Source organism: Euprymna scolopes, chromosome 32, assembly GCF_053919585.1.
Source record: "Euprymna scolopes isolate OS-2025 chromosome 32, ASM5391958v1, whole genome shotgun sequence".
Lineage (NCBI taxonomy): Eukaryota > Metazoa > Mollusca > Cephalopoda > Sepiida > Sepiolidae > Euprymna > Euprymna scolopes.
The window spans coordinates 70,550,424-70,551,604 of NC_136513.1; positions in this window are offsets into that span (position 1 = coordinate 70,550,424).

Consider the following 1,181-nt stretch of genomic DNA (forward strand, 5'->3'; position numbering starts at 1 on the left):
TAAAAAATAGGTTCATAAAATCAACAGTGGCTTCTGTACAGTGCTTTGTAGACTACAATGTTTTGTGGACTAAGTCACTCCGGTGAGGCATATGAAGCTTCCTCCTGGTGCATCGCGGTGGGTTCAAGACTAAAGAAGTCAAATAATCGATTTTATTGAAAAATTAATTTCACCAATTTCGATGATAAAAGAATGGAAGGTGTGTTGTTATATGTTGAGACATTATGTTGAACAAAGATGGTGACAGTAATTCAAATCGGCGAAGAATCAATGCAGCCACGATTCAGTCGTTGCGAGACAGAAGCCGACGGCGAACTGAGCTGAATCCAAAATTCAACATTTTTATAATAACATTTGAAGCTTCTGATTGGTTGATTCTTAAAACTTGTGGTTATAAAAACGATCGTAAAAATCATTGGAGTCACACCCTCATTAAAGTCAAAAATATTTTAACATTCGGTAAGCCTCATTTAATTCCGGGCAACGTCAGGTCTCCCTACTAGTATGTATATATACTTACTTGTTCAGAATGGGAACCGATTAAAAAAGGGTGGTCGAAACAACGCTTGTCTCAACCTCCACCTGGTTGGTTGGCCGCGGTCAACAGGCATCTCTCTTAAGCAGTAAGAAATATAACAGAACGAAAGAATCAGCAATACAGAGTAGCGTGCTGGTACGTACACACCAGAGACGTGCAGCCCTAGTGGCCAGAGGACTGGCTAGACTTGACATCCATATTGCAGCTGTTAGCGATGTGAGGCTTGCAGAACAGAGCTCATTAACTGAACAGGGAGTAGGCTATATTGGTCTGGAAAAGGGAAAGAAGGACGCGACTGTCAAGGGTGAGCTTCATATTAAATAACTCCATCGCTGGCAGGTTCCAAAACCTTAGTGTTGGACACTCTGACCTTATGTCTCTCCGTTTCCCTCTACAAGACAAATATTTCATTCTCATGATTGTTTATGCCTCCACACTATAGGCGGATCCTACCTCAAAGGAGGTCTTCTACACAAACTTGAGGGACCTCCTCATAGAAGTACTCGTTATGGGTGACTTTAACATAAGAATGCGTAGAGATTTTGAAGTTTGGCCAAGAATGCTTGAAAGACATGGAGTGAGCAACTGCAACGACAATGGAAGAGTAGTGCGTTAAACACGAGCACAGTATTACCAACACCTT